Source organism: Tamandua tetradactyla, chromosome 4 (genome assembly GCF_023851605.1).
Source record: "Tamandua tetradactyla isolate mTamTet1 chromosome 4, mTamTet1.pri, whole genome shotgun sequence".
NCBI lineage: Eukaryota > Metazoa > Chordata > Mammalia > Pilosa > Myrmecophagidae > Tamandua > Tamandua tetradactyla.
Genome location: NC_135330.1, coordinates 70,953,735 through 70,968,582, shown reverse-complemented (window position 1 = coordinate 70,968,582; position 14,848 = coordinate 70,953,735). Strand labels below are relative to the sequence as shown.

General features: G+C 37.5%; 1 long non-coding RNA gene across 1 annotated transcript in view; it reads right to left on the bottom strand.

The window, feature by feature from the left end:
- Positions 1-248: 248 nt before the first annotated feature.
- The window catches only part of LOC143681046 (uncharacterized), a 76,300-nt gene continuing 61,700 nt past the window's right edge, over positions 249-14,848 (bottom strand). The window contains exons 3-4 of the long non-coding RNA XR_013174324.1: positions 2,830-3,116; positions 249-1,696 (exon numbers count right to left, since the gene is read on the bottom strand). This is a non-coding gene — a long non-coding RNA (uncharacterized LOC143681046). The remainder of the gene's footprint in view (positions 1,697-2,829; positions 3,117-14,848) is intronic.

Here is a 14,848-nt window from a genome sequence, read left to right as displayed (position 1 = left end):
CCTTATTCAGGAGTTACCAAACTTGGGTAATTCTAAAACTTATCTGGGAGCTTTGCAAAAATGCTGATGCCTAAGATCCACCTCAAAGACTTGAGTCAGCAATAAGTAATTATATATAAAATTTATATAATTTTAAATTTATGTTTATATATATTCAAATATATATATTTATATATATTACATATTTAAATTATATACAATTTAAAAGCTCCCTACATGATCTGCTAGATCTTTGGGATTGTGCCGGATTGAAAAGGTTTATGTACCCTAGAAAAGCCATGTTGTAATCCTAATCCCATTCTGTGAAGGTAGCTATTTCTTCTAATCCCTATTCAGTACTGTATGTTGGAAACTTTAATTAGATCATCTCCCTGGAGATGAGACTCGATCAAGAGTGGTTGTTAAATCAGATTAGGTAGAGATGTGTCTACACCCATTCTAGGTGGGTCTTGATTACTTTACTGGAATCCTACAAAAGAGGAAACATTTCTGAGAAAGAGAGAGATTTGGAGAGAGCAGAGAAGAATGACAGAGCCACAAGAAAGCCACAACAGAGACTGCTGGAGAACCACAAAACAGAGAGTCCACCAGCCAGCAACTTTGGGAGATGAAGAAGTAAAATGCCTTCCAGGGAGTTGGAGAGGAAGCTAGCAGATGACACCGTGTTTGCCATGTGCCCTTCCAGCCGAGAGAGAAACCTTGACTATGTTTGCCACGTGCCTTTCCACTTGAGAGAGAAACCCTGAACTTCATCGGCCTTCTTGAATTGAGATATCTTTCCCTGGATGCCTTAGATTAGACATTTGTATAAACTTGTTTTAATAGGGACATTTCCATGGCCTAAAAACTGTTAACTTGCAACTTATTAAATTCTCCTTTTTAAAAGCCGTTTCATCTCTGGTATATTGCATTCTAGCAGCTAGCAAACTAGAACAGGGATTCACTACTTTAATTTTTTTATTTTTTATCATCCTGGTTGTTCATTAAATGGGGTGAGTCCTGAGCCCCATGTATTCTTATATACAATAAAACAATTGTTAAATTAACATAGGGTTATAATATATCAAGTTATAGCTGAGGATCTACGTAATGCAGTGGTTTTGTATAACATTGCCCAACTAATGATGGCAGAGTCAGAAAAATTTTCTTTAAGTTACTTATCGAGCCCTGGCTTGTGTATAAAGCTAGCTTGACTCCAAAGTGCTTTCTCCATTTAGCATGCCCTTCCCTCTCCCCATCACAATTCCCTCCACCTGAAAAATAACTTTTATTACCCAATAAAATAACTTTATTATTATTTGTGAGATTATACAAGCAGTGTGTACATGCTAAAAAATATAAACAACTCATAAAATTAAAGGAATAAAAAGTAAAAATGATTTCAAACTCTACCATGCTCAAAATGACTCCCATTAACTTAAAACTCCTTAGGCATGCATAGAACTACATAACTTTAAATATATGTTCACATAACTGTTGGAGAGCAGATTATTAATCAGAAATATTAACTACCTTCCATACCACCACATACATGAGCAGAATGTAATTCCACATCCTTTGACTTTGTCACTTGCTTTGGCCTTATGACGAAGTGACGGTGTGCCAGTTTCAAGCCAACTCCTTCAGACGTCTCTCATGTTTCCACTTGCCTTCTTGAACTTCTGCCGTTCCATAAGAAGAGTGTGCCAGAGCCAACCTGCCAATTGCAGCAAGAAAATGACAGCCACGGTGAGCAAAGCCTTCCCACCTGGTACGGCCAAGCTACAGATGTGGGAGGTAAATAAACACTTAATGCCATATGTCACTGAGAGTTTATGATTATTTGTTACACAATACTTAGCTAAAGAAATCACTTTTTAAAAATGAAAAATTGCATAGTATTATGCATGGATATGTTTTATTACATGAATACCATATTTCTGCAAGTTTTGCTGTTTCTTTATTTGCTTATCATATCTCTCCTGCTCCCTTAACCAACTCCCTGCATCCCCTATGTAACCAGTGTTATCAATCTAGAGTGTTTTCTTCTATACCTTTCTCCATATTCATATAATTACACACAAACATACAAACACATAGATATAGGAGGATCGTCATTGTTCGTTTTACAAAAATGAGATAATAATACAGCTCTGTCATGAAGGAAAAGTTCAGGATGCTATGAGAGTGTGTGTATATATGTGTATTTGTGTGTGTCACATGTATATATGACATTATATATGAGAGTGTGTGTATGTATAAATATATACATATGACTGACGGTTGTAAATTTCTGTCAGGGTCAGGGCCTGAAGAAGTGATATTTAAGCTAAGCCATAAGGGTGAATGGAAATTAGCCATTACAAGACATAAGAAGAGTACTTACACACTGCTTGCTAGTGGAAATATGTATTTTAATAGGCTTTTTGGAAAGCAATTCAGCAATAGCTATAAAAAAAATTGTATCCATTCCTTTTGCCACTACAACAAGAAAGCATTTTTTTTTAAGTATACATATTTCCCCACTTACTGAGTGGGCTTTTATTACTATGGATAGATCCCCAAGAGTGGAAATGCTTGTACTAGATCATTTTAAAAAATGTTTTCCTTGTGAGTTCCCCTGAGTTCCATTGTTTCTACGCTTATCATATGAAACTGATGATATCAAAATATTTCATTTCCTGAAACTCAAGCCACATGATAGCAATGAAAATAAGTTGGGAAACTACTTCCAACAAAATAAAAGGTAGCAAAATTTTGTAACAATACAGGTTGTATCCATTTTCTATTGCTGCATAACCAATTATCACAAACTTAGTGGCTTAAAACAACACATATTTATTATCTCACAGTTCCTCTGAGTCAGAAGTCTGGAAACTGATAGCTGGGTGTCTACAAGGCTCAAGCAAAGTGTCAGCCAGGCTGTGTTCTCATCTGGAGGCTCAACTGGGAAAAATCAGTTGTTGGCAGAACTCATTTCCTTGTAATTGTAAGACTAAAGGCTCTAGCTTTTTCCTGGCTGGGAGCTGGAGGCCCTCTGCAGTTCCTAGAAGGCCCCCACAGCTGCTTGTCATGTAGAGCATCCCAGCTTGGTCACTTAGTCACTCAAGCCAGCAAGGAGAGTCTGTAAAGTAAGTCTGTAGAGAGACAAGAGTTTTACATGTCAACATAATCACATCTTTGCCATATTCTGTTGATTAGAGACAAGGCCCAAGTTCTTCCCACTCTCAGGAGAGAGAAATACAAAGGCTTTAACACCAGGACCCAGGGATCATGAAGGCTGCCTTAGAGTCTGTCTGCCAGATTTAAAACCTTTCTGGTCAGTAAGTTAACATATAGGCTCCTTATAGTCTTCAGTTTGGGGGACCATTAAATATGTCATAATCCTCTGCTCCCCTGGCCAATTTTCCCCAACAATATTGTCTGGCCTTTCTCCTCATAAATAGTCACCCTATTTATCTTGTGCTTAGACTTCCAGGAACCTCAACCCTGGAACAGCTTGAGCCTGATAAAACCTAAAGTAAATGCAGGAAGTGCCTTAAGCTAATTTGAAATAGATGTCATAAAGGTCATGCACTTTATCTCTTTGCAGACTCGGAATATTTAAATTGATATTACACGTAATACTTGCTTATCTGGTTTCCCTCAGCAACTGTGCAGGAGTGCTGAACAGAGAGGAAGAGAAAAAAAGTTACATCATGCTGGCAGCTTCAAGAAGTTACCATGGAGAAAAGTGGTGCCAACTAGAAAGAAGACAATATTATCACCATCAAAAACAAGAGCAGCATGTAATGTGGAAGCACCCAGCTCTACAAGCCACACAACTTCAGAGGCATTGGTGAGGGTGCAGACAGCACAACTGTGAACTAAGTGCAGCAGCCAGGCAGCACTCAGGGAAATGAGGGGTTAAATTCTACCCACCTCCTACCCCTGAGGCATTTTGCATTTAACAGGTTAGAAAAACTATATGCCTGGAGGTTACCACAGCATGCTCAGTGTTTGACAAAATGCAGGCATTTGATCAATGAATCATGGATACCAAATGGCAAAAAAACAGTATTAAAAATTGTGACACTAACATGGTTTTAGTGGCAAATGCTGAGCTGTATCAATTGAATTTTGAAAATCCACTGTTTGATAAACCACTGTCTGGGAACTACAGAAGGTAGGGCCAGAGGGAGTTATTTAATTTAAGAACAAAAACCCATTAGCCTAGTTCCTAGTGGTCAAAAGACAAGGATTTGGTTCAACATTATTTATTTAAGGAGGAGCTGTATTTCTTCCTTTAATTAATTTGGCAATTTTTGTTTTGTTGCTTCTCAAAGACTCTTTTGTTGGGATGGATGTAGGAAGAGTCAGATACATAATGAACAGCACAATGATTTCTTAGACTTTATACCCAAAGCACAAACAACAAAAGGAAAAATAGATAAATGGGACCTCATCAAAAACTAAAAACTTGTGTGCATCAGAGGAATTTATCATAAAACAAAAAAGACAACCTATACATTGCTTTAAAAGAAACGCCAAACATTAAAGAGTGGCTGTGTCATTCTGCATGTCCACTCTCCGCACCCCTGCCAGCACTGAGTATCGTCAGGGTTTCATTTCTACCCAATTCCAATATGTGTGGAGTGGTAGCTCATCTTGGTTTTAGTTTGCATTTCCAATGGCTAATCATGTTGGGCATCTTTTTGTGTACTTATTTGCCACCTATAGATGCTCTTTTGTAAATTCTTTGAATCTTTTGCCCATTTTAAAAATTGGGTTGCATGGTCATTTATTATTGTTAAAGTTTCAAGAGTTCTTTATATATTTGGGGTACAAGTTGTCTTTCATATATATGATTTGCAAATACTTTCTCCCAGGCTGCAACTTGTCTTTTCATTTTTGTTAATGGGTTCTGAAGTTTTACACTTTGATAAAGTCCAGGTCACCAGTTTTTTTATTTTTTGGATTGTTTTTTCGTTGTGTACAGAAGGGCTCTTTGTCTAATCCAAGACCTTGAAGATTTTCTCCCATACTTTTTACTAGAGTTTTTATGGTCTTAGTCTTTACATTGGGGTCTATGATGCATTTTGGGTTACTTCCTGTATGTAGTGTGAGGTGAAGGGTTAAGTTCATGATTTTGCATGTGGATATCCAATAATCCCAGCACTTTTCATTGAAAACAATATTCTCTCCCCATTGAATTGTCTTGGCACCTTTTTTTGCAAATATTTTTGCAAAGTAATTGGCCATAATTGTAAGGCTACATGTCTGACCTCTCAAAAAAAAAAAAATTAAGACAACCTACACAATGGGAGAAAATATTTGGAAACCACATATCTGAAAAGGGGTTAATATCTAGAATATATAAAGAAATATTACAATTCAGCAACAAAAAGAGAAAAAACTCAATTTTAAAAAATGGGCAAAAGATTTGAATTGACTTTTCTCCAAAGAAGATATATATATATATAGTCAAAAATCTTACAAAAAGTTGCTCAACATCATTAGCCATTAGAGAAATACAAATCAAAACCACAATGAGACACCATTCCACACCCAGTGGAATGGCTGCTATTAAATAATTGGAAAATAACAAGTGTTGAAGAGAATGTAGAGAAATAAGAATAGAAGTTCACTGCTGATTGGAATGTAAAATGGCATAGCAGCTATGGAAAACAGTTTGGTAGTTCCTCAAAAAGTTAAGCATAGAATTAGCATATGACTTGGCATTCCCATTTCTAGGTATAACCCAAAATAGTTGAAATCAGGGACTCAAGCAGTTATTTGCACATCTGTGCTGGTTTGAAAGGATTATGTCCCATAGAAAAGCCACATTTTAATCCTGATCCATCTTGTGGAGGTGGTCATTTCTTTTAATCCCTATTCAGCACTGTAGGTTGGAAACTTGATTAGATTATCTCCATGGAGATGTGGCACACCCAATCGTGTGTGTGCCAATTGATTAGAGGGAGATGTAGTTCTACCCATTCCAGGTGGGCCTTGATTCATTTACTGGAATCCTTTAAAAGAGGAAACATTTTGGAAAAAGATTCAGAACCATGACAGCCATGAGAGCCATGAGAGCCCATGCAGCCAGAGACCTTTGGAGATAAAGAAGAAAAACACCCCTGGGGGAGCTTCATGAAACAAGAAGTCTGGAGAGAAAACTAGCAGATGTCACCGTGTTCTCTATGTGCCTTTCCAGTTGAGAGAGAAACCCTGAATTTCTTTGGCCTTTCTGAGTGAAGGTAACCTCTTGATAGTACCTTAATTTGGACATTTTTAAAGACTTGCTTTAATTGGGACATTTTCATGGCCTTAGACCTATAAACTTGCAATTTAATAAGCTCCCCCTTTTAATAGCCATTCTGTTTCTGGTATATTGCATTCCAGGAGCTAGCAAACTCCTGGAATGAGATTGAACAACATCAATGCTCATGGGACATTATTTACAATTGTCAAAAGGTGGTAGCAACCCAAGTTTCATCAACAAATGAATGGATAAGCAAAATTTGGTATATACATTTAATGGAATATTATTCAACCATTAAAAGAAATGATGTTCAGATATGTGACTAAATGGATGAATTGTGAAGACATCGTTTTGAGTGAAATAACTCAAACATAAAAGCACAAATGTTTTATGAGCTCACTGATATGAAATAATGAGAATAAGCAAATTCATGGAGTCAGAAACTAGAATATAGGTTATCAGGGCTAGGTTAGGGAAAGGGAGGTTAATGATTAATTGGTAGAGAATTTCTGTTTCAGGTGATAGAAAAGTTTTGGTAATGGAAGGCGGTGATGGTAGCATATTATAAATGTTAACACCAATGTTGTTATATATTTGAATGTGGTCAAAATAGGAAATATTAGATTGTATATATGTTCCTGTAATAAAAATTTTAAAAAAACCATAATACATAATACAAACAGTGAATCCTAATGTAAACTATGGACTATAGTTAAAAATAATATTCCTTCATCAATTATAACAAATGTATCACACTAGGGCAATGTGCTTAAAATAAAGAAAACTGCATGTGTGAGGGTTGGGTAATTGGGAACTCTGTATTTTCTGCATGATTTTTGTGTAAATCTAAGACTTCTTTAATAAAAAAAAAAGACTTTAAAAATTAAGCTAGGGTGGTGCAACGGTGGCTCAGTGGCAGAATTCTTGCCTGCCATGCTGGAGACCCAGGTTCTATTTCCAATGCCTGTCCATGTGAAAAAAGAAAAAGAAAAAAAAATTAAGGTAAAATGTTTCATATACAATGTGCAGCAACTCATCAAAAAATATACTGCTGGAACAAATGATTGAAAAGGCTGAGATGGGTGTTATTAATTAAAGCTGGAATGTCATTGGAGTAACCGGGTAGCCTTTGGATGCACAGTAGGCAATGAGCATGCAGTAAAAACCCAGCAGGAACACCAGAATGCCAATGATCTGGATGGGAACAGCCCAGTTTGCCCCCCTTTGTTGATGTAGACTGCCAGCAGGAGGGAGCCTATGATAATAAGAAAGATAGTAATAAAAAACATCATGGTGGCAACTGCAGTGACCTGATAAGGATCTTAGAAGGGCCTTTCTTAAACATTTTCCACAAAGAATACGTTTAATAAATTGGATTTCATGACATCAGGAAAGAAGGAACTTTCCCACAATCTGCACGATGTGTCAATGTATCAATTACCTGTGCTGGAAAGTCTTAAGTATTTCACTTTACTACTAGGGATTCCAGTAGCCAAGTTGGCACAAGATGGCATCGTAACAAGGTGACACAGCTAAAGTCAGAGCACTGCCACCAAGCCACCCATTCAGAGAACTTGACATTCATTGGCAGCCAAGTTGTCTGAGCCTGTATGACCCCACCCAACTGCTGTCCTGTCTGCCCCAACCTGAACCAAAATTTCTTATTTTAAATCGTAGCTCTTAAATAGAAGTTTCCTTTTATAACATTTTACATTTTACACATTGCATCCATAAGCCTTATGTCATTTTGATCATGCTTATGCTGTTTACCACACAAGCTAGACAATAAGAAAACAGTAAAATTGAGTTTTTTAATTTTAAATGAGATTCTAAAAAATTTTTGATTGCCAGTTTTTTATAAATATAGACTTCAGATCCATTAAATTTTGAAATTATTATTATGGTGTTTTAGTTTTATAGGCTGTTTCAGTTTGCTAATAGGCTGTTTCAGTTTGCTAAAGGTGCTGGAATGTTATGTACCAGAAATAGACTGGCTTTTATGAAAGGGATTTACTAAGTCACAAGTTGCAATTCTAAGGCCATGGAAATGTCCAAATTAAGGCATCAACAAGAGGATACCTTCATTGAAAAAAAGAGCCAATTACATCTGGGTTCCTCTTTCACATGGGAAGGTACATGGAATGTCTGCTGGCCCCTCTCTCCTGGGTTAGTTTCAAAATGGCTCTCTCAGGCTGGGCTATGTGTATTTAAACTGGTGTTTCCCTGGAACTTGGGTACCTGTGTGACACCTTAGACTCAGAGATGGAGTTCTGCAGCTCTGAAATTCAGCATCGCTACATACAACAACTGTTAAACTGAAAAAGAGACCAGGCTTCAAATAGAGATAAGAACAAAGTAATCCGGTTGGGACTAAGGTAAATCAGAATACAGGGCAAAGGATGTTATTGTCTGTATTATAGAGCTTCACTTACTGTATGAGACCAAATGCAGAGAGGTTTATTTTGTTCAAAATCTAAATTTTCTGTAACACACAATCTGAATCAACCCATCTGGATAGTTCATTCAAACCACCCAAACACATGGAGCCCAGAATGGAAGCAAGGATTTGTAAATCTGTATAGCCTAAAATAACAACTAGATATGTCCCAGGGCATGCTGGGGAGATAATTAAAAAGTATTGGCAAAACCCCTTGAGGGACTGGAGAAAAAAGATGGAACTATTAAACTTTCCCACCTGGGAACCCCCTGAAACTCTCTCAAACACTAGGGACTCCCAAACTTAAAGGCCAAGCCCTTGATCTTGAGGCTTGCTCTTATGAAACTTATTTCTGTAGTGGAAAAGCTAAGCCTAACTATAATTATGCTTAAGAGTTACTTCCCAAAAACCTCTTCTGTTGCTCAGACATGTCCTTTCTCTCTCTCTAGGCCCAACTCTGCAAGGAAAGTCATTACACTCCCCTGTATGTGGGACCTGACTTTAACGGGTGAAAGCCTCCCTCCTGGCCCTGGCACTGTGGGATCAACAATGCCATCCTGACCAAAAAAGGGGAAAAGAAGTGTAACAAAAAAATGTAAAAAAAAATATCAGTGGCTAAGAGAGTTCAGATAGAGTCCAGAGGCTATTCTGGAGGCTATCCTTATGCAAGCTGCAGCTAGATATTGCTAATTGCCATGGTTTGCCAAATCACAACCAACATCAATCCTGTTAACCCTAAAAGACACCTAGGGCTCTATCCGAGATTCTACAAAGCTTTCACGCATTAATTTACTTTCCAGAAACCCCCGATGGTTCCTAAGCCAGATAAGTCCTGAAACCCAGAGGGGCCAGCTTCTCCAAGAACACCAACAAATTCCACCCCCTAGCCCTTATTGTTGACACCTATTTTCAACATGAAAACATTAGCATAGGTATAGTCTTATTATCCCTAAAGATTAGGAGAAGAATAAAAGGAGAAGGAGGAGTTATAACAGAGAAGATAGGAATTAACAAATGAATATGACTACTGAATCATTATATTGATATTTCTTCTAATCTCCAGTGTCTTGGAGCAGCTAGAAAGAAAAACCTGAAATTGTAGAACTGTACAAACTCTGAAATCTGTTCTGTAACTACTTGTTAAAATGTACTCTGAAGTTCATTGTTTTTTTTGGATGTATGTTATATTTCACAATTAAAAAAAAACACATACTTTAAAAAAAAAAAATGGCTCTCTCTCTCTCAGCTCCTTGGGTCCCTCTGGATTTGGCAAGGATGTTTTCTTTCTTAGATTCTCTAAACTCTCTTGGCTCTCTTAAAGGACTCCAGCAGGCTGATTAAGACCTACTCTAAATGGGCCAGGGTCACATCTCCTTGGAAACAGCCTAATCAAAGGGCCCCACCCAACAACAGGTCTGCCCCCACAAGGTTGGATTAAAAGAACATAGGTTTTTTCAGGTGCATAATAGTTTCAAATCAGCACATAGGCTGTTTAAGTAAATATCATGAAATTGTTCAGCTTCATGGGAATTTATTCCTGTACATTTTTGAGGCCAGGAAAACGTCCTAATCAAAGCATCATAAAAGGGTGCTTTCTCCCAGAAAACAGTGGCATTTTGGGGCTAGCTGCCAGCTATCCTTGGTTCCTTTCTCACATGGCAAGGTACATGGCATCGTCTCCACGTGTCTTCCTTCTCTTCTGGGTTCCATTTCAGCTTCTTTCTTCCTGTGGCTTTCTGTCTCTTTCTCTGAACTTCACTCTTTCATAAAGGACTCCAGTAATAGGGTTAAGACCCAACCCAACTGAGGTTGGCTACACCTCAACTGAAGTAACCTCATCAAAAGTTTCTACTTACAAAGGTTTCATACCCTCAGGAATGAATTAACTTTAAGAACGTGTTTTTTTTTTTTTCTGGTGTACATAGTCCATACCTTCACATTCCATTCTTTGGACCCCCAAAAGATATGTTCTTTCCACATACAAAATGCATTCATTCCATCATGACATCCCAAAAGTCTTAAGTCATTTCAGAAACAATATTTCGTACAAAGTCTCATCAAAATCACTTATGAGTGTGGTCTACTCTGGAGCAGCATTCCTCTCTGTCTGTGGACCTGTGGAAGGTAGAAAACAAATTATCTGCTTCCAATATACAAAGGAGATACTGGCATAGGATAAACTCTCCCATTCCAGAAGGGAGAAATTGGAGGGAAAACAGGGGACATGGGTCCCAAACAATTCCAAAACCTAGCAGGGCAAACTCTATTAGATTTCAAGGTCTGAAAGCCATCTATAGATCAATGGTTTGTCCTGTGCATCTGATGAATTGCAATCCCATTCTTTCCAAGTGCTTAACAGCTGCCATGCTCTCCCCAAACTCTGTGGTAATGGATCCACCTTCTTTGAGCACTGGGATGGCTCTCTGCAAATTCTGGGACATAGGCTCCATCTTCTTCAAGCATCAGGGCAGACTCACCCTTTCCACACATGAGTGGGATCACTCTCTTAGCTCTAAAAGGTGTCTTTGTTTTCAGACCTCAGCTTCCATGGTTCCACCCCTGAAGTGATTTTTCCTTCAATTTGTCTCTTTTCTTTCCCTTTTAGTCCAGGCTAGCCATGGTTCCTTTCATACAGATCTCAAAGAAACAAAACAAAGCAAAACTTGTCAATTTTGCATGTAGTTCACAGGGTTCCAAATCATCAGACAAAAAACTTTCCACAGATCTTTCCTGGATAACTACATCTCCAATCCTAACTTGCGCTGAAATGGCTGACTTGATGCATAGAGCACTATCCTCTTAAGAGTTGTTTTCTGGAAGCTCAGAATTTTTTTTTTTTTAACTTTTTTTATTAATTAAAAAAATTAACAGACAAAACATTTAGGTATCATTCCATTCTACATATACAATCAGTAATTCTTAGTATCATCACATAGTTGCATATTCATCATTTCTTAGTACATTTGCATCGATTTAGAAAAAGAAATAAAAAGACAACAGAAAAAGAAATAAAATGATAATAGAGAAAAAAAAAAAAAACTATACATACCATACCCCTTACCCCTCGCTTTCATTTACCACTATTTCAAACTGAATTTATTTTAACATTTGTTCCTCTTATTATTTATTTTTATTCCATATGTTCTACTCTTCTGTTGATATAGTAGCTAAAGGGAGCATCAGACATAAGGTTTTCACATTCACAGAGTCTCATTGTGAAAGCTGTATCATTGTTCAATCATCATCAAGAAACATGGCTACTGGAATTCAGCACTACATTTTCAGGCAATTCCCTCCAGCCTCTCCACTACATCTTGAACAACAAGGTGATATCTACTTAATGCGTAAGAATAACCTCCAGGATAACCTCTCGACTCTGGAATCTCTCAGCCATTGACACTGTCTCATTTTACTCTTCCCCCTTTTGGTTGAGAAGTTTCTCTCAATCCCTTGATGTTAATTCTTAGCTCATTCTAGGGTTTTTCTCAGTCCCTTGATGCTGAGTCTCATTTCATTCCAGTATCTCTGTCCCATGTTACCAGGAAGGTCCACACCCCTGGGAGTCATGTCCCATGGAAGCTCAGAATTTTTTAAATAATCAATTTCTGGTTTCTTTGTGTCCAGGAGTTCAGTTCTCAGCTTATCCCTTTCCTCTCACATTTTACTATTAGCTGCAGGGAGAAACTTGGCTGCATTTTCCACACCTTGCTTACTAATCTCCTCAGCTAAATATCTCAGTTCATCATTTTCAAGTTCTGCCTTCCATCTGACATCAGAACTCAATTTCACCAAGTTCTCTTTAAACAAGGATTGCCTTTCATCCAGTTTCCAGTGACATATTCATAATTTCTGTCTAAGGCCCCATCAGAAGTACCTTTAGCATCGATATTTCTACCAACAATCTTTTCAAAGCAATGTAGGCCTTTTCTATCAAGCACCTCACAATTCTTTTGGTCTCTACCCATTACCCAATTCCAAAGCCATTTCCAGATTTTTAGCATTTGCATTAGCAGCATCCCAGTCCCTCGATACCAAAGTCTGTTTTTGTTTCCAAGGTTGCTCAAGCAAATATCATGAAATGGTTTGACTTAAACAATGGGTATTTATCTACTCATCCATGGTTTTGAGGCCAGGAAAATGTCCAAATCAAGGCATCATCAAGGTATAATTTCTCCCCAAAGACTGCGGCATGCTGGGGCTGGCTGTCAGTTATAGGTTCCTCTGTCACATGGTGTTCTAATTTGCTAACTGCTGGAATGCAATATACCAGAAACAGAACAGCTTCTAAAAGGGGGGATTTATTAAGTTGCCAGTTAACAGTTCTAAGGCCATGAAAATGTCCCAATTAAAGCAAGTCTATAAAAATGTCCAAACTAAGGCACCAACAAGAGGTTACCTTCACTCAAGAAAGGCCAATGAAATTCAGGGTTTCTTTCTCAATTGGAAACAGCTCTCTCAACTGGAAAGGCACATGGCGAACATGGTGATGTCTGCTAACTTTCTCTTCAGGCTTCTTGCTTCATGAAGCTCCCCCAGGAGCATTTTCCTTCTTCATCTACAAAGGTCTCTGCCTGCATGGGCTCTACTGGTATTTGCGGCTCAACTGCTCTCTCCAAAATGTTTCATCTTTTAAGGATTCCAGTAAAGTAATCAAGACCCACCTGGAATGGGTGGAGTCACATCTCCATCTAATCAAAGGTTAATACCAAAAATTGGGTGAGTCACATCTCTGTGGAGATAATCAAATCAAGTTTTCAAACTATAGTGCTGAACAGGGATTAAAAGAAAGGCTGCCTCTTCAAGGATTAAAGTGTGGCCTTTCTAGAGTACATAAATTCTTTCAAACCAGCACACATGGCAAGGCACATGTGGTATTTCTTATTCTCTTCCTTCTCTTCTGGGTTCCATATCAGCCTCTTGCTTCCTGTGGTTTTCTCTCTCTTTGTCTGAATCTCATTCTCTTATAAAGGACACCAGTAATAAGAATAAGACCATCCTGATTGAGGTGGGTCACAGCTTGACTGAAGTAACCTCATCAAAAGATCCTACTTGAAATGGGTTTGCACCCACAGGAATGGCTCATCATGTTTTTCTGAGGTACATACACCTCCAAACCATCTTATTATATAACACAGATGGTCCTCAATTTTGGACATAGTTGGAATTAAAGGAAGATGAGACAGAGTTGGTTGGCTATGCCTTGGTGATGAACAATTAATTCTGTGTCTACAACTCAATTTTGTTACTATGTCCAGAGTTGGTCCAGCTGTCAGGTCCTTCCTCATTCTAAAACTAATCCTCAACAAAGCTGAAAGAAAATTAGTAAAATTACTTCCTATTTTAAACATAGTTAAGGACTGTGTGATCCAACAGAGAAAAATAGATAGACACATAATTCCAATGAAGAATTGTGATTAATATCATAGAGTCTGTATAGTCTGTTGCAGAGAGTGAAACCATAACCTTCCTGGTTTTATGGAAGAACTGTATCTTTTAAAACAATCATTGCAATACTAGAAGATAAGGATAACACCAGAATTGAGCTATTTGATTCAAATAATAACTGAAATGAGTATCGCCTTTTTTGGTTTTTTGTTTTTTTGCATGGGCAGGCACTGGGAATTAAACACAGGTCTCTGGCATGGCAGGCAAGAACTCTGCCGCTCAGTCACCATGGCCCGCCCCTTTTTTTTAAGTTTTGAATTCGAAGAATAAAAATGCAAGGCTAAGCATTCAATGCATTTTCAATTAAAATCTAAAAATTAAGTGAAATTATAAAAATGTAAGCCATCATTCTAATATCAGTTGTTGGCCAAGGAAAGTAATAAAGTACTAGAAACTAAACTAAACACTACATAAAATAAAGGAAATGTAATTAATGATGAAAAATCAAAGATGAAATATGCTATAAACTTTCTAAAAAGGCATCTACTTAAGTGTTTCAATTGGTCATTGTTAGGTAGTGAAAATATTTTTTGTACAAATTTTTCCCACTGCTAATTTCCAATTTTTCAATAATTGGGGGAGGTCATCACTGCTATAAGCTAACCCCAGACATTTTCTTTTTATTTCACATCCAAATGAACTTCTCTCTCTTTCTCTTTCTCTCTCTCAACTTTGAGAAGATATTTTTTAATAATTATTTTTCTTTGGGTTGCAATCTTTTTATTATTAATAAGTGCTATTTT